The sequence below is a fragment of the Sus scrofa genome, chromosome 13 (assembly GCF_054392235.1).
Source record: "Sus scrofa isolate SSC_HxYL_T2T_F1_AM1 chromosome 13, Sscrofa_HxYL_maternal_Yorkshire_Landrace_v2.0, whole genome shotgun sequence".
NCBI lineage: Eukaryota > Metazoa > Chordata > Mammalia > Artiodactyla > Suidae > Sus > Sus scrofa.
This window is the reverse complement of record NC_139395.1, coordinates 38,911,434-38,930,003: the sequence shown is the minus strand read 5'-3', so window position 1 is coordinate 38,930,003 and position 18,570 is coordinate 38,911,434. Positions and strand designations below refer to the sequence as shown.

Below are 18,570 nucleotides of genomic sequence, written 5' to 3'. Positions count from 1 at the left end.
TGAGCTCCTGTCTCCCACTCACTCTGTGTGAGCAGCGCTGCGCTTAGCTGTGGTTTGGGACACCTTGCTCCAGGGTCTCCTCATGGCTTCCATCGTGCTGTCCATTGGAAGCTATGAGTGAATGTGTTTGTACTCCTTTTATTACTGGGCTTTCAATATTTCCACTCTGTGTTGGATCCTCTTCTGGAACTTTGCCACATGCTGAGTTCTTGGGTACAGTGAACATTTCCAGGCTTTGCAAGGAAATCCTCATTCCATGGAGGTGGACTTATCTGCTGCTCTGCCTCTATAAGGCTTCCTAATCTCCATTCATGCTGCATCTTTTGGAGGCTTTCCTACCTCTGTACAACCATATACAGTGTTACCTCAGCTGGGAACGTCTGGTCCCGGGGAAGTATAGGGATGAGCAGATGGGGCTGGTGAGGCAAATGACTCTGAGTCTCCTTTTTTGACATTAGAGTCCACTCCTTCATCAACTATTTCCTCGACTTTTAAACAGCCTCCTATATGTTTTTCCTGCCAGTCTCTCCCTGCTCGAATCTGTCCTCACAGCCTCTAGAATGATGTCACTAAATTGCTCTTGATGGAGTGTTTTTTTTTTTTGAACACTGAATCTGGGTGTGTGACTTTTAGCACAGCTTCTCTGAGAAGTATAGGGCGAATCATTCGTCCTCTCTGGGACTCGTTTTTTCCCCTGTAAGTTAGATGTGTGGCACTAGATAAACTCTCATGTCTGTACTTGTCCAACGAATCTGGAGTAAAGGAGTCATTGTACGACTTTCATTGTCCTACAGACTCAGATGCCATCTCCTCTGTGAGGACACTGCTGACTCCAAAATGTTACTGGCTCTTATGAGAAACTATGGGATCCATTCTGGGTAAAAATAATGTTAGTGAAGAATTAATTGGAGCAAATGCTCTTGGTATGTAAGAGAACAGAGAGAGACGATCAGTATGGTGTGTTTGTATCTCAAGAGGGAGCACGGAGGCCCATAGGTAACAGAATTCAGGTAAAGGAGCAAAGCCAGAAGCAGGAGAGGGCCCAGATTCTCAGTATCAAAAATAAGCCACTGGACTTCTTGTTGTGGCTCAGTGGTAACAAACCCGACTAGTATCCATGAGGAGAGGTTCGATCCCTGGCCTTGCTCAGTGGGTTAAATATAGGGTGTTGCTGTGAGCTGTGGTGTAGTTTGCAGATGCAGCTCAGGTCTGGTGTTGCTGTGGCTGTGGTGTAGGCTGGAAGATGCAGCTCCAATTAGACCCGTAGCCTGGAAACTTCCATATGTCACAGATGCAGCCCTAAAAAGCAAAAAAAAAAAAAAAAAAAAAAAAAAAAAAAAAAAAAAAAAAAAAAGAGAGAGAGAGAGAGAGAGAGAAAGAGAGAAAGAAAGGAAAGAAAGAAAGAGAAGAGAAAAAAAAAGAAGCCCAGTACCTGGAGGGAAATCTGGATTGGGCCACACAGAGTTCAGATGGAAGCAGGACAGCATCCCAAAACTACAGGATAAAAATCCATCCAGTCTGAGTAAGGAGGCAAAGCACGGGGAGTAGGGAGAGTAAGGGGTAAATTTGAGAGAATTTGTATGTGGAATATTTGTTGACTATGGACTCACCAGCTTGTGACTTTTGAAATGGGACAACATATATTAATACTCCCAAACAACTTCCAATCCCCAACAAAATACCCCTGATTTTCTGAGTGGTTATGGAGGGGTTGACACACCAGGCTTCCTCAGCAATTCTCAGTAAAGTCTGCCTTCCCTTCTCTCCAAGCTGACAAGGCCCCTGTTGCTTCTCCTTACCGAAGGTCTGGAGCTAGAGCCTTCTGTATTTTTACATATATCCAAGCAAGAGGTGTCCAGCGGGGTCCAGAGTAGTATCACCCCAGTGGCCACAAATTGTGTTAAGTGATTTAAAGAGCCAGGACAAGGTTGATGCTCACGTGTTCACAGCTTCCTTTTTTACCCTCTCTCCAGAAGGCTCATCTTTCCTGCAGGGATGTTAGCAACGAGGGCAGTTTGTTTAGAGCATTAGACTTTCTCCATCACGATGAATCCAGTTTGATTCACAAGCTCCTGGGTGGGTTCTCACAGTGACACCCATGGGAGAGAAGAGGAAACTAAGGAAGGCACATCTGCCAGTCCCACATGATGGACACAGTCTGACTGTGGACGGTGCTCAGAGTCTCACCAACACCCATCCTTGGACTTACATATTTAAACAAAACCAAAAGCCCTCCTCTCCTTTCTTCCTTCTTCGGTTTAACCCCACTCCATTTCCATACAATACTCCTTCACGCCGCTCACTGGGCAGTTCTACAGGGTGCTGACATCTTGTCCAAAACAGCCCCCCCACCTCCTTTAGGGGAAGGGTTTGACCTCCTCTTTTTGTGGTTGACACCATCTCTCCTTTGTTGATGATAAACCTGTTGGTAGTTGGTTTCCTTCTGATTTCGTGTAAACCATAGTATGTGTCAAAGATAAGGATTTTGCAAAGAGCCAGATGTTGTCACAAACACCAAATCCTGTCTAAATGTCCTTTTCTTCACTGCTTTTATCACAAAACAAATGGCCTTATACTGACCTGTTTTTCCACTTGATTTTTGTACTTTTGGTGTTTAGTGTGAGCATGTTTTTTCCTCATCTACTTATGACCAAGCTTACCCCTTATCATTCTACTCTCTATTTTTCACTTATTTCCTATACTTTAATTTTAAAATCTCCTTAGAATAAGAAGTTCAGTTAAAATTTCCATTTTTGTGGAACAATTTTCCCTTTATCTTTTTTGCTTCTACTTTCTAACTCACTTTGATACTTCACTAACGTGCCTTTTGTCTAATACTGCCCTCTCAGCTTCCTGTTTGGTAAGGCCCACTTAACATTTTCAGACATCTACATGATTTTTTTCTTCTTGTGGTAAGGCATGGTGAGGTCTACTGTGGGTAGAAAAGCTGCTTCTGATTTGCCATCTGAGGTGCACAGCCATGTGCTAATAAAAATAATATAGAAATAGGATATAGAGCCCTTGCACATATAGTGAATCATTACTGGATGAATAACCATAAGCAACACACCATAACCTGCAATAGTGCATGTGTGCTGGCTAGTTGATAAAACTTAGTTTTCGGTATTCTCTGGTGGTGCAGAGGGTTAAGGTTCTGGTATTGTCACTGCTGTGGCACAGGTTCGATCCCTGGCCTGGTAGCTTCCACATGCCTCGCATGCAGCCCAACAAAACAAAACAAAACAAAAACAGTTTTCAGAGGATGCCTCTATCTGCTATGCAACCACTGCTGGTAATACTTAGGGAAGATTGTAATTCATTGCTGGAAAGATAAGAGAAATAACTCCTAAAGGTCACCCCTAACTCACCCAAAATCCCAGTTCCCTCCAATCCACTTGCATCCTCTTCTATTAAATAAGTCACATTTCACGGAGATCTTTGGAACTTTGATATTGTCCAGTGACTGTCCTGCTACAGGTTCATCTCCTTATAGAAAAAGGTAGCATCCTTCATCTGCACCCTGTTGCTTATGAAAACTTAGGGGTAGAACTCATATGATTTTTATTAATCAATAATACAGCCTTTTCAGTAAACAATTTCAGAGACTGTTTTTCAGGCAATTCTGTTTTATCTTCTCTTTTGCATCATTATGGATTTATGACTCTCTGATACCCTATGCCACCTTGCTTTCTTTCAATGTCTAGAATTTACAAATGAATCCTGGTTTTTTTTCTCCCCTGCCCAGAAATATGGAATCAACTATCTTCCAAGGACATTTGTTCCTTGCAGTGGAGAATAGTTTTAGAAACCATAAGCACTAATTCTACAAATAAGCTTGTCCCACATTCCAACTGGAACTAGGCAGATGGCAGCAAAAATATCCAACAGCATAAATCACTGTAGGGATGGAACAAATAAACCTCCTTTAAAAACATGCCCGTGGATTCTTATTGATATTTCTAATTCACCTCAGTTTTAATAAGTTCCTCTTGCCTTGCTCTAATAGAAGAGTTTATTAATCCATTTTTTTCAATTTTTGAACAACTGCTTTTTTCTTGTTTCCATTAGCATTAACTTTTAAAGCAATATATTATCATACCAAACCACACATATAAATATAAGTGTTGCCTCCCCAAATTCAGAAGGCTCCTCATCTTTTCTTCTGTCACCACTCTCAGCTCAGCCATCCTGAAACTGGCTTCACAGTGAGCAGGTCCCATCAATTCTTTGGACAGCATCATCTTAGCACCAATATCTGAAAGGAAAGAAACCCTAGCCTCCATCTCAGGGAACACCAAAGAAACTAAGAGTTCAGAACACTGGAGATGACACATAGATACTTTGTTTTCTTTTAAACATATAATAATAAAATGTAGCATATAGACAAAGTTGAAAAAATCCTGTTATTTTCTCCATTTGAGCTTCCAATTTGAATTTATTTTCCCTTTATATTTTTTCTTCCGCTGGTACCTTTGTATATTTATGGGGCAACATTTTTAGTAAAAAACTGTAGTTTCACACAGGCTCCTGGGTATATACAGTGGCTTGTATGGACTCACAAGTGTCCACATTGCACATCCTTTCCCAGTTCTGCACTCAATGATAGCACATTCATAGCTTGCAGTCAGCCAGAGTGGAAGTAGTATTTACACCATGGAAATTGGCAAACACCATCAATCAGAATTTTCCACCCAGAAGGCCAGTTTTTAAGCATTTGCCAGGAAAACTCTGGGTATACACCTCATTTTTCCCCAAAGCGGTCAAAATGTCAGAACATAAAACCAATTGACATATACAATTATCAGAGTAATATGCCAAACATCATGAGAATTCCCACTCAAGAAATTTACATAGAGTAGCTTTTGGAGTTTTATGTCATTTTTGTAACATTCACTGCATAGTGCTCCCCGGAAACAACCCTTAAAGGACAAAAAATACAATTGGATTACAGTACATTTTAGTTATCATTCCATTTAGTTATTCACCAGTTTCAAGTAATTTCCAGATATTTTTGATCCATCCCCAGAGGGCTTTATTTCCACAACAGACAACATAGAAAATTCAGTAATTTCTAGTTATTAACATTGCTGTGCTTATACCCAGGGTTTTTTTTACATGAATAAATACACACCACGCTCTCTCCTCAGTGTCACCTTCTGCAGTAACAGTGTATCTTCTGGATGATATGGAGGATAGAACCCAGCAAGCTTGGAGCATGGGGTCTGGCTTTGCCAAAAGCTAAAACAGGCTAAAGGAATATGAAGTTTCCTCCTTGGGTCTTACTGGAGTGGGGCTGGCCCACTAAGTTGTTCTTTCTAGTTGTCTGTCATGGCACCCCTGGCTTTATTCCCAGGAATGTAATGTCCTCGGATATCTCATGGTTGGAAACTCTTCATAGTAGAGGTTCTCATTTTGTTGTTTGTTTAGCACCTGAATTTGGGCAGGAAATATTTCTCCCTGAAGGCTCTGAGTAGTTCAATTCCCCTGCCTTTGTATTGCCACTTCCACAGAGAACTGGCCTCCCCACGTGAAGAAGCAGGATGCTCTGGCTTCGCCCTCCCGCTGCCTTGGAACAGTACTTGGCCAGGTTCCTCTTTCCAGGAGCATGGTTTTCTGAGCTAAAGCTCAGCTGAATCGAGCATGCTTCCCCACTTCTCCTGGCACTCCCTCTCACCCCAGCCCCACACCTTGAGCAGGACTTCCTCTGGTGTTGCTCTTGTATCCTCACTTGCCCTTTGAGCTTGGCTGGGTCTGGCTGCCCTCACTCAAGGACAGAAATCCATGACCTTGTTGGTGCATCAGGTGTCTGCCTGTGCATTTCGACCCCAGCCCTCAGACAACACTGCCCCCATGCCTTCTCCTTTGCTCTGAACTTCTGTCCACCTAACATTGCCCATGTTACATCCCTCTACATTCTACTACGTTCTTTTATCTTCTATTGTGCTTTCCTACTTGTTACTAAAGGAAGGTTGGGAGAGATGGAGAGAGGGGTACATTCTAACTCTTCCCCCCTTTTCCCCATGTCAGAAACCAGCAGAAGCCACAGGAAAACCCAGAAAAAAAATGGACTCAGAACAAGTATCTTTGCTTTCTAAGACTTGTAACCTTGGAGAGACCCCGGACTGATCACTAGTCTCCCTTAGCTCCACGAACACATCTGTGTCTGGCTAATACTGTTGACCATTTCTATGTAGCTTTTAATTTCTGTTATTTCTTCAAACCAGGAATTATTTTAGATCTTCTTTTTTGATTTCCAAGAGGATAAATATTTCTTGGATTGCCTTTTATCCTGTTTCCTTTTTTTTTATTTTAGTGCATTGTAGAAAATGTGAAATCTCATGGTTTCTACATATTGGGCAATTATAGTATTGTGGGTGGTTAAAATTTATCCATAGGGAATTGTGTTGCATTTATCATCTACTTTTTACTTTATTATATTTCTCATTTTGTCTTCCAAATTTGCCTACCTTGTGTGAGTATATCTGATTCATTTGTTTTAACTGCTGTTCAGGATTTTATTTTTGAAAATTATGTTAAAGATTCATATATCCTCCTATTGAACATTTTGATTAATTTCTTTCTCTTTTTTTCCCAACGGCAAACAATGCTTCACTGAACAGATGTGCATGTATCTCCTTTTTCTATGAATGCAAGTTTTCTCAGGATTGGTGCCTAAAATTATAATTGCTTGATCTTAGGTTATCCTGTTTTGCTAGTACCCCCAGATGGCACCCCAAAAATGTTGTAATCATTTATAAATTCTCATTGGTAGCATATGAGAATTTTTCCCATATCCTTGCCAACACTTGATAAGTTTTAATTTTTGCCATTATGATGGTTGTACAATATCTTTTTTTGCACATCCTTGAAGAAAGATGCATATCTTCAGATTGAAGAAATTTGAGTCCTGAGCAAAATAAATAAAAATAAATCCATACTTAGTGGCATCATAGTGAAACTTCAGAACACCGAAGACAAAGAGAAAAACTTTAAAAGTAACCAAAGGGAAAATACAATTTACTTACAATGGAAGAACAAGCAGACTGACAACATATTTCCCATTGGCAATTATAGAAGTCTGAAAATGACAGGACACTATCTTCAAAATGCTGTGAGGGGGGGAAAAAACCATCAAGCTAGAACTCTATATTATTCTCCCAGTGGTTGTGTCTTGCATCCTCAACTGACCTTTACCACCTTCTTCAGAAACAGATATAGCTCCGTGACTGAAGGGCTGGGTAGGTGTCTGAAGCTGGGCACATCCTAGAACTTCATGCCTTCTGGTCACATGATGGGTCCCTTCCCTTGTCCAGAACCCTTTGGTTCTATCCCAGGATTATATACACCACTTGGCAAGGGAACATGCTTTGGTTAACCAGATTGTTCATATTCCTCAAGCTCGCCCCACCTTGGGGAGCTTTGTTCAGTTTGCTCAGCCATGGGGCATGCATGGTTCTAGGTCCAAAGGATGGGACCAGCATATCCTTTTCTCAGCCCAGTATGGCTCCAGGCCTTGTTCTATGTCAGTAAGCAGACTGGCTTATACTGTCAATAAGCAGTACTGTGTTCAGTACTCTACTTGATCACCACGTTCCTGGAGTTCTAGATGGCTAAAAAGTGGTCAGATAATTTAAAAAAAAATTCACATGTATAATATACTGAGAAGTTGGGAGTTCCCATTGTGGCTCAGTGGTTAATGAATCCAACTAGGAACCATGAGGTTGTGGGTTCGATCCCTGGCCTTGCTCAGTGGGTTAAGGATCCAGCGTTGCCTTGAGCTTTGGTGTAGGTTGTGGATGCAGCTTGGATCCCACGTTGCTGTGGCTGTGCTGTAGGCCAGCAGCTACAGCTCCAATTCGACCCCTAGCCTGGGAACTTCCATATGCCATGGGAGCGGCCCAAGAAATGGCAAAAAAAGACAAAAAAATAAAAAAAAATAAATAATATACTGAGAGGTTAACATATTCAAATGAAATCTTACTTTATAAATATTAATTTATAAATATAAATCTTACTTTATAAATATAAAGCCTAAATAGGAATACTCATATAAATATTTCTCAGAGCAGAGGAAAAATCATTTGAAAAATCAAAGAATTACATTTAATAGATCATTATTTTCTGAAAGCCAGCTCTTGGTTGGCTTAAGTAAAATCAAGCACCTTGGTCATAAGAGTTACTCTGTGGAATAGCAGCAAAAGATCCATGTGGGGATCTGACATCATATCATCTACTCTGACTAATGAAGGCAGAGGGCCTGCAACAGAGGAAGGACTCTACCTTCATCTTTTGCTCTGAGCAGATGACAATAGCTCACATTAGTCTTACTCTGCCATAGCGTCTCTGGCCGCAGCCCCTCAAATGAAATGCTTTATTCCTGACTAGGGTAGGGCATGTAAAATAATCACATTTTTGTCTAAGTCACAGATGTAACCCCTGAGTAAATGAGCTGGAGGACGAGAGCAACCTGAAAGTTTTTAGGAGGAAGAGTCTTACAGCATATAGAACCTTTTGGGTAAAAGCTGTTACTGCATGCATCTTAAGAAATGGTATACTTATTTTTCATGATGATGCTTTTCATCATTATTATTATCTTTTTTCTTTCTTTTTATTTATTTATTTTTTGTCTTTTGTCTTTTTAGGGCTGCACCTGCAGCATATAGCAGTTCCCAGGCTAGGGGTCCAATCAGAGCTGTAGCTGCCAGCTTACAGCACAGCCACAGCAATGAGGAATCTGAGCCGCGTCTGCGACCTACACCACAGCTCATAGCAATGCCGGATCCTTAACCCACTTAGAGAGGCCAGGGATTGAACTCACGTCCTCATGGTTGCTAGTTGGGTTCATTAACCACTGAGGGAACTCTATTATTATCATCTTTCAAAAAGGAATTGCAAAGATGGCACATCTCTAGGTAAAGACTGTTCATCGTAACAGAGTGGCAAGTATACCAAATCCATACTCTGCAAAGTCAATAGCATGGTGGATATGGATGTTTAAAAAGGGGTCAGAAGGGGATTCAAGACCATGTTTTCAAAGCTGTTCTCATAAACCCTAGAAAATGACATTTGTCCAGATCATATAATCAAGGGGGACAAGAGACAACACAGGGATGTGAAACCATGGTCCTCAATCTTGCATTCTAGTGGTGGAAACAAGTGGAAAGTATACAAATAAGTGCAAGAGGTAAATACAAATGGTGATGAGAACTATGCATATGAGAATGAGCATCATATTTCCATTTTACTGAGTGCTTTCTATGTGCCAGCTCTATGCTCATTAGCTATTTAATTGTCCTCACCTATAAAAATGAAGCCTAAAGAGCTTCATTTTATTCAAGTTCCCATAACCAGTAACACTCAAACAGGGGTCTGACCACAGGGATTTTCATATCCCTCATTCAGAACCAGCTCTCCTAACAATGGTAAAGTGATAGCTGCCATGGACACTTCCACTTCTGCTGAGAGTGTGAGAGCTGCCCTGATCCCATGCCCTTGGCCCAGACCCATGCCCACACCCTCCCACCTGCAAGACCATCAGCCAATAAAGGGAGCACTCGCCAACGTTTAGTTTAGGCTACACTAAATACAGCTGTGTGTCTAGGCATCCAGCCCCATATGGACGGAGGAGTTGGTTGCATCCTCTTAGGTGTGCTCAGCTAGCCTCTGGAGTAGTTGTGTGAGCTTGAGCATCTTATGCTGTTGTTTGGGCTCTCTGCCTGATGGCTGGGATTTTCATTTCTGAGTCTTTAATTACATAATACTCAGTATATCTCTAAATAATTTTTCTTTAATATAACTTGATTATTTATTAATTCAGAAAATATTGACTTTCTTAGCCAGTGACTCTAGTGATGAGCAGACTTTTCCATGAACTTGAGGACAGACTCTTTTGTTTTGATCTTTTAGATATCACTATAAAAGTGTTTAGTGCACCAGGGTTCCATGGGGAAGGAATGCTCCTAAAAAAAAAAAAATCGGTGGAGAGCAAAGGTAATCTCCTAAAAATTTTAAATGGGGGCTCAGATTTTGAGACCAAATGATTTATCTATTAAGAAAGAAAACACACCTGTGCATGCACACGCACGCACGCGCGCACACACACACACACACACGCCTGATTTTTACCCTGGGTTAAACAAGTTCATTGGCATAATGCATTCCTTGTATGAGAAAGCCACTATATAACATTGTTTTAATTCAGTTATATCCTGGGAGGGGTTAGAAGTGTTCAGAAAACAGAGCTGCCTTAAGAAGTGGATTTATGAAGTCCTGTTGGGTGATATATGTACACTAAAGCATTTTCATGTTCACAGTAACTTGAGTTTCACAAGTTGAAAGAGAGAAAAAATTGGAATGTCATGCCAACTAAACCTTATTCTGTTTGGGCAAGGAGTACCACAGGGTTTACCCCTGCCAAGAGCCCTGTACCTCTCATCTGCATATGATTTTGCTCACGAGGAAGACAGGGAATCAGGGGATGGAAGAAGGAATAACCTCTCCCAGAGCACATGATGCAGCAGAAGGAAAGAAGCCACATAAAGGGAAGAACCCCCCACCCACCCATACAAACACATGTCTGGTGCCAAATGCTCCTAAGTCTCTTCCTTTGGACTCCAGAGATTCTCCTATTAGGATCTCAAGAGCTCACATACACTAGAAGAAAAGGGAAGGTATCACCTGAGAACTAGTATTTGAGCACTTTTGGAGACTTAAGGCAATGCAAGTAGCAGCAAATTAAAACTGTAGGTGAAAGCAAGTTAATGAAGTAGATTCTACAATGATATAGCCATGCACAGTCCAGAGAGCAGATCTGCACCAGGCCATTTGGGGAAGTGAAGAAAATTGGGATTGGAGAGACCCGGAGCCAGAATGCACCTGGATGTTGGTCAGCACCCCTCTTAGGGTCATTCTTGGTCACATGACAGTGGAGACCTGCATGAATCAAAGTGATTCTGGTTTGGGCATAATCTGAGTTGGCAGCTGGGAACAAGATCTGGAGAAGATAGTGAAGACAGTGTGAAACCCAGAGCAATAAAAGTGCATAAAGTTGTTAGCAGCTCTGCTAGAGATCTAAATACCAAGATCTTCTGTGAATTTAAGCTGTAGGAAAACAGACGAGTGAGGGAAAGAGATAGGAGGAAGACAGGAGCTAGGAGAAGAGTAAGAGGTGAGAGTTGGGGGTGGGGGGCAGAGTATAGAGAAGGCTATGGTCCCCTTCTGCCCTCCCAGCCCTGCCCACTTGGATCAGTAAGCAAACCAGATAAGATCTCAAGTCTCAGGAAGAACTGTGACATAGAAAAATAATGGAGTTGGAGTTCTCCATAAATATGCTCTGCAGCTGAAACAACTTAATCATGATCTTTGCATCAGAGGAGAAAAATCACAGGGAAGGAAATGAGCAGGATCATTTTAAAAGTAAAGATTAGGTTGGAAGATTACCACAGTAAGAAGATGAAAAGTCAGAAAAGTTGGGTACCAAAATCCACATTAACAAGAGTTGAAGAAAACAGAAACTATTTACATTCCAAGCCAAATAATGAGGTGTCAGCAAGGTATCAGCTGGAAGAAAAAAGTTGGAAAATGATTCCCCCTTTTTTTTCACTGCTTGCAGCAAAATCTCTAGTTGAAAATAAATGCAAAATCTTGCAGCTGGCAGTAAAGATCCTTAATGATCTCCATCAGCAAAAAACTAAGATTCTGTTAAAGGGTCTGACTCAGAAAGTTTATAAACCAGAAGAGAAAGAACAGAAGCTGTCAGCTGCAGAAGGGAATGTTCACAGAGAATTCAAGAAATGGAGGATGAATTATAGGGAAAATAGATTATGTAAAATCTGTTGGCTCACCATATGCAGGGAAAAAAATGCCCAAGACACCAAGCTTTTTCTTTTTGATGCATCAAGATTTCTTCCTGGAGAGAAGAGAGATGTTCCCTTCCGGAGACAGAAATTGCAGATGGCAAAGCCAAAGATGAGTGTACTTCAGAGAGCTCAGAAATAAGCCAAATCCAGCAAGATCACTAAGTTAACTCCCATCACTGAGAGGCCCTGGGACCCAAGCTGGCTGCCTTGGCACATTCCTCATGAAGACGAGGGCACTCTGCTTCACTGTGCCCATCCCCTCTTCCTTGCTATGGAAGAGGCATGCCTAAAAGTGAATTCCTTGTGCCTGGGCTGCCACCTAGGTGGAGGGACCTATGACAGGTCAGGAAAAACTACCTCTGTTCTGCATGCAAACATGACTTAACTATAAAAAATTGCCAAAATGTCTATTGAATCCCACACCCTCTGAATGACAGACTGCCCCACCTTCATTGATGGTAGACACCATAGGGATATCTCCACTTCATCATTAATCAAATAGATTTGCCTAGAGCTCAGCATGGGACTGCACAAGGACCACCACCTGGGCCAAGGGAATATTTTCAGTATGTGATAAAACATCTGCCTCTTATATTGGCCCTGATGTGGCTTCATTAACAAAGTAATGGCCCCAGGAGCTCTTACTTTCTTCAGGGAGGGCTGCTTTGGCTAATGCTAAAGTCAGTAACTTCCTGTTTTTATCAGGAACATCTGTCATTAACTCAACACATAAAATTCTTCAACTGCCATCAGCCACCTTCTCAAACATGGACCCAGACATTCCCAAGAATCCATCTTCTTTCTTGACCCTAATTGCATGAGATTGTCCATCTTTCTGTCTCTAAAAAATACATATAGCCTTTGGGTTCCAGAGAGGAGCTTCTCCAGATATCACTACTGGCTCCCCAAAGCTTCCAACCTCAAGCTATGACCTTTAGGATGGTTCAACTGCTCCAAAATCCAATGTGACTGTTACTTTAGTAATTAGATTAAGTTCTATTTTAGAACTTAGTTTCATTGTTAAGAGATGTTTTTGAACCAAATGACCCAAATCTGATAGATATTTGATTTGCTAATATATATATACATACACAATATATAATATATAAACATATATAATGTATAATATAATAGCTATATTATATATATAAATAACTTGAGCTGTTGTCTTTCATTTTCTCCACTCTCCTCAATTTTATGTACTATTAACACGGTTTATATAATTAATGTAGCATGTGCAACAGAGATGTGTTTGAACACAATCCACGTTGAATATAATGTTTTTACATCTGTTTGCTTAAAAGGAAAAGTGTATGAATAATCATGAGGACTATTTGCTCATCTATGTTCTTCTGCTCATCCATAGTTTGGATAGACCTTGTTCAAAAGTCAAAACACTCAACTTGGTGGTAGGTGAACTGTTACTTAGGCAGATTTAGTAGTCACTGAAATACCCGTCGACTAACCCAGACCTATGATGTGAGGCACTCTTCCATTGTCATTCTGTTGCTGCACTCTTCAGTTAAAGAAACACTCTAAATATATTCTTCAATTCAAGAAACCATTTAGAAAATTACTAACATATGTATTCTATCAATATTTGCTCTCAGGCATGAAAGTAGGTATTGCCAACTTGTTCAGCACAATGGGACCCTTTATCTAAAAATTAGAAGTCACCATAAACCCTAAAGGCTGCAGTAACTGACATGGAGATGGCCTGGTCCCCTGTTGGCTCCACCTCCCTCTCATCATTTAAGGGGACCTCTCTACACCAGGGCTACACCAAGCTCAGTTTGGCAACTTCTAGGTCATAACATAATAGCCATAAGGTCAAAATTATGGTTTCAGTGGTCATGGAGATCATAACCAACTTTTCCCATTTATAAACATAAATAGTTGATCTTCAATAAAAAGAAAGTTCTATCACTATCCTTAACAGCCTTCTTGCAAGTGTGTACCTGTGTTACCAATAAGAAGAGTAAGTATGCAAAATCTCTCCAAGTTACAAATGTACACCCCACTCTTGGATCAACAACATCATGTTTGTCAATAATAATACTTCATTCTATTTAAGCAGAAATAGTAAGTGCCTTTTAGTGATGCTGTTAATAGAGCTGAGACATGTGCTATGGGGTCAGGCAAGCAGCCCTCCAGTCCTGAGTTTTCACATTTCTCTGGTGTTAGAACAGCAGCCCAGGTGGACACTAAGCAAATTACTGTCTCACAGCACAGTCCCATCTCACTGTGATCTGTCAGCATTTTTGCAGCTTCCCATAGTGAAAGCTTCCTTGTGATTCTGTATTCCTTGAGGAGATTAGACTCTGCCTTTTTCCCTCCAACTCATACCTTCCCTCTTGAGATCGCATGGGTCTCAGCTTTAGATCTTAGATTTACATCTAAATGTGAAATTGTAGGTAACGTTTTAGGGGGAAAATAGACCTTGCACTGTAAATTAATTAATTAATGACTTTCATCTGGAAGAAAGGTTTATCTAGGAAGATTTCAAAGACCTTAGATAAACTGATTTCTTTATAATCTTCTCCACTGTCCTCATATCTCCAACCCCAAGCATCACCCCCTTCACCCCCCATTTATGAATGGCCACTTTACCTCCCTCTTCAAAAGAAAATCAAAGCCACAAATAGGAATTGCTTCAAGCTCCTGCCACTGACCCTGCAAACCCACCAGAATCTATGCTCTCCTTCCCTCCTTCCTTTGTTCCAGTGAGAAGGGATCCCTGCTCTGTGCCTGATCTCCTCACCTTTGCCCTGGATTCCTCCCAAAATCGCCCTCAGTTCCTGATTCCATCAGTTAACTCCTCCTCCTTCTTCTTACACCTTCTGCTGCCTCCTTCCCAGCAACATCTGACATGCCCAAGTGTCAGCTGAGTTCATGGAAAACTCCAGCTATTGCCCCATCCTCTGCTTCCCTTCATGATCCAGCTTAGTTGAGGGAGTTGCAACTACCTTCATGAATTCCTATCCTCACCTCCCATTTATTCCCACAGAGGATGCCCTGCAAAGTCACCCTACAAAGTTCCTTGTTGCTAAATAGATACCTTTGACTTCTCAAAAGTATCTAAACTTTTGGAAAATTATCCTCATTTTTAAAATAACAAGCAAACATCCATGCGGTCAACAAGCATTTATTGAGCTCTTAACTAGTGCTGGGAACTTAAAGTGTAGCAGTAAACAGGTGTTGGCAGTCATGAAGTTTACATGAGGAAGAGGAGGGGACCCAAGCAATAAATAAGTAAATAAATGAACAAGGTAATTCCAGAGGGTGATAAGTGCTAGAGTGATGGGATAGAGAGTAGCTATGGAAACCACACTGAATTTCCAAGGAAAGCCTCTCTGAGATGATAATGGAGCTTAAGGCATTAGAGCAAAGATCTTGGGCCAGAACATCAAGGCAGAATGAACAGCAAGAACAGAGCCCTGAGGTGGGCACAAGCATTGAATAGATATGACAATATATTGTTTACAGGTACAAAAAGAGAAAAGAGAAGGAAGCAAGAGAGTGTGGTCTTGCTGGGTAGGGAAAGGGCTTCTGAGTCACAAGTAAAGTAGACTAAGTCTGGAAGAACAGTGAGCCTCAATACCTTTTGGGTTAGGGTTTGGCTCCACTTCCCCCCACCCCCCGGGCCTCCTGAGTAGAAGGATCGGAGGGGTGGAGGAGGAGTGGGGGAAGGATCTGTTGCCTGCATCCTTCACCCTTCAATTCCAACTTTTGAAGCCAATAAGCAAATCAGCCAGCTTAAAACAAGTTTGAATGGCTTCTGGAATGGACCATAGTGGAGCCTGAAGAAAGATGGATCCCCTCCACCCTCTCCCTCAGCTCTGAGCTGAGTACAGAAAATAGCCCAGGAGGGGCTCCTGCACCGCCACTGCTGGGCACACAATGGAACCCTAAGTCAAGGTCAGCCCCTGAAGGGAACATGTTGGAATTCAGTCTTCTTTCATGATCAGCTTCAGTGGCCAGGGTCCTCGAGGGGCATGGACTTGGAGGGGCTCTTCAGCAATTGCGCCTGGGAGAGAAAATGAGCCCAGAGGTATTCTCCCAAAGCCAAGTTTCTCAACACACACACACACACACACACACACACACACACACACAACACGCACTCTCACACATGCATGTGCAGACTACATTTCACAGGACTGAAAAGTGATCTAAGGGTCCTCCATTTAACCTGGGGACAACCCTGCCCCGCCCCCAGCATGTGTATGTGTGTAGGGACTGTGGTACAACCACAGTGGAGTTAGGAGGGGGGTTAGTTCCCATGGCCCTGATAGAGAGCCCATGCTTGAGGTCAAAGTCCTTTTCAAGAGTCTAGGGCTACAGATAGTGGGAGAAAATCAGAAAGAAAGAGGTAAGAAGTCTCCTTCAATCTCGCTGCATTGTAATTGGAGTCAGACTGCCACATGCCTCGGAACAGCCTCAGACACAGGGAGAGAAGTCTTAAGACTACCTACCTCCCCTAACTCACCTCTTCCCACACTTAATTCTCCTCTCCCCAAGGCCAAGTTCGTCTCCTAGTTTTCCTGATTCCTGCACAGTATATAGAGGGTCCTAGCCAGGGCCAATGGGGTGGGGGTCAGGGGACCAGGCCTCAGCCCTTCCCAGGAATTTGAGGGGCTATAACCCAAAAACAGCAACTCTCTGAGCACCCCTTCTGGTCCTGTGAAAGTGCCCACCTGCGTCCTGAGGTGGAGAGGGTGGGAGGGCAGTGGCTCTGTCCTACAGGGAGCCGTACTTGTCTCCAGGAGCCCTCAGGAGAGGGGAGGTGGGGAGGGCATTGTGCATGAGCCCAGGTTGCTTGCCCGGAGTCACACATTTTGCAAAGCAATTAGTTCTGGAGTTGAGACTGTCCAGATGGGTTAGACAAGGCTCAAAGGCAGTGCCTTGAGTGTTTTGCTGTCACCTAGGCAGATCAGGAAGAAACATTCATAGATTCCAGGATGAGGTTGGAGATGGGGACCTGGGGAGTGGGAGGGAGCACCTTTCTCATGACTTTTCTCTCAGCTTCTGACACAGCACATGGGCTGCATCTGACCTGTGGATTTAGACAACTCCTACCCTCCCTGGGAATCTCCTTGCATCTCCAGACCATTTGGTAGCCTAATAGCTTATTAAAGAACTTGAATTTCCCCCAAAGCCAGTGGTGTCTCTGACTGTGAGTTGGTACCGGGAACTGATTGGTGAAATGGAAATCAAAGGACACAGGGGGAGAGGGGAACCCAGGTAGAGGATTAATTACAAAGAAGGAGGTTGAGGTCAAAAGTCTGACTAGGCAACAGGATGCCAGGGGCAGAAGGGGCTAGAGGTTGGAGGACAATGCATGGACTGACACTGGGGCCATCCTGAGCCAAAGATCCTGGACACCAGTGCGCACTGGGGGGAGAAGGGACTGTAGCTGAGACCAAAGGAGCCATGCACAGAGCTCTGGAGACTGAGTGATGCTTCTAGGAGGACCCCCCCTCGCCCCCACCTGGAGCATAACACACAGAAGTACCCCCTCTCACCTCCAGGCTGGCTGCCCAGCAGCCCCCATGACATGGAGACTGTGGGCATTGGCAGTTGCTGCATCAGCAGGTGTCTGCCCCTGCATCATATTCAAAGCCAGATAACCTGTCCAAGGGCATGTGGGTCCAGAAGCAGAGAGACTGAGAGCTGAGGCCGTCCATTCACCTGAAACTCCTCCATCACTTCTTCCGAGGGGTGGGCTTGCTCTTCCTTTTCAATCTGATTTACAAAGAAAAACATAAAAATCCACAGTGTTGCTAATGATGTACTCTTTCTCCTCACTCCGTCAATAGAACTGTAAATTTATAGACTACATTTGAGGTTATTACATTTCTGGTAAATTCAGCCTTAAAAATCTCTCTTTAATTTCTTAATTCTGGAAGTATCTGGCCAAATAATATAATCATATTTTTTCCTGGCCAGAGCTTCTTTAAAAGAGCTTCTCTTTGGAGTTCCTATTGTGGTGCAGCAGCAACGAATTCGACTAGTAACCATGAGGTTGCAGGTTCAATCCCTGGCCTTGCTCAGTGGGTTAAGAATCCAGCGTTGCCATGAGCTGTGGTGTAGGTCACAGACGCGGCTTGAATCCTGCATTGCTGTGGCTGTGGTATAGACTGGCAGCCATAGCTCTGATTCAGCCCCTAGCCTGGGAACCTCCATATGCTGCAGGTGCAGCCCTAAAAACAAAACATAAAAATAAAATAAAAATTCAAAAAATAGAAGAGCTTCTCTTTTTAGATACAGTAATTATTGCTTTTCTATTTAATCATTACAGACATTTTGAAATACAGAAAAACACACAGGAAATCAAAATACCCACACACCTAGAAAAAACTGGTTTTACTGCCCATAGGCATGAACACAAGAACGTACATACATATACATGTAGGGGTGTTCTTTCACATTATAAAACTGTGGCCATATTGACATGTTCTTATTTTGATGGGGAATCTATTTTTCAAAAAGAATATTCACAACACCCAGTAAAAAAAAAAAAAAAAAAAAAAAAAAAAAAAAACATTTTACATATGTGGCCCCAAAATAATATTGCTCAAGAGCTTATTCTCTAACTGAAGGATTAAATTATTTAGACAGCAAAAAATTTACATGACCATCTTCAAAATGAGGCCATCGTCAAATGCTTTTAGAACATCACCCAAGTTCTTAGTTTAAAAAATAAAGAAAA

At 42.2% G+C, this 18,570-nt stretch overlaps 1 protein-coding gene and 1 long non-coding RNA gene across 13 annotated transcripts in view; one reads left to right on the top strand and one right to left on the bottom strand.

Moving 5' to 3' along the window:
• Nucleotides 1-18,570, top strand: part of LOC110256426 (uncharacterized) — a 51,334-nt gene that overhangs the window by 22,776 nt on the left and 9,988 nt on the right. The gene's annotated exons all lie outside the window — the stretch shown is intronic.
• MOBP (myelin associated oligodendrocyte basic protein) overlaps nt 3,995-18,570 on the bottom strand; it is a 48,365-nt gene continuing 33,789 nt past the window's right edge. For 5 of the 12 annotated variants that reach the window (XR_014822789.1, XR_014822791.1, XR_014822786.1 and 2 more), the window contains 3 exons: nt 17,384-17,603; nt 7,026-7,078; nt 3,995-6,907 (listed from right to left, as the gene is read on the bottom strand). The gene's annotated coding sequence lies outside the window, so the exon portion shown is untranslated. Of the gene's footprint in view, nt 6,908-7,025; nt 7,110-14,987; nt 15,886-17,383; nt 17,604-18,570 lie in introns of those variants that run through there. The other 7 variants (XR_014822787.1, XR_014822796.1, XR_014822797.1 and 4 more) reach the window with 3 other exon arrangements.